Source organism: Sinocyclocheilus rhinocerous, unplaced genomic scaffold, assembly GCF_001515625.1.
Source record: "Sinocyclocheilus rhinocerous isolate Xijiao unplaced genomic scaffold, SAMN03320098_v1.1 scaffold5263, whole genome shotgun sequence".
Classification (NCBI taxonomy): domain Eukaryota; kingdom Metazoa; phylum Chordata; class Actinopteri; order Cypriniformes; family Cyprinidae; genus Sinocyclocheilus; species Sinocyclocheilus rhinocerous.
In genome coordinates, this window is record NW_015660080.1 from 27,367 (window position 1) to 27,832 (window position 466).

At 35.4% G+C, this 466-nt stretch overlaps 1 pseudogene; it reads right to left on the bottom strand.

The window, feature by feature from the left end:
- LOC107724858 (extracellular calcium-sensing receptor-like) overlaps positions 1-466 on the bottom strand; it is a 21,285-nt pseudogene that overhangs the window by 17,090 nt on the left and 3,729 nt on the right.

Consider the following 466-nt stretch of genomic DNA (forward strand, 5'->3'; position numbering starts at 1 on the left):
GTGGCATTAAGACAGTGATATTAAACCATTTCATGACATTACTTCGTGGAAGTGTAGACTTAAAGGCCATTAACACCACTATTGTTTTCCCCAGAACACAGGAGATACAGAGGACAAAAGTGATGCCAAATTCTGTGTGACGCAACATAATTTAATAATTAATTAATAATAATAATAATAATTTATGCATTTAGCAGACGCTTTTATCCAAAGCGACTTATAAATGTAGAACTTTGTTTTTCGGCCACACACATGTTGCAAAGTTTCGGGAATGACATCCGCATATTTATACTGGATTCGCTCTCAAAGGGGTAGTGATTGACATAGTGATAACCATAGCAATAGATGGGACAAAATTTGTGAAAATGTGCATTAAGACTAGAACACCCTCAGTGATTATTTCTGGTTGGTACGCTTTTATTGTATAGCCTACAAAAACAAGGAAAGGCCAACCAGATTTAAGAAA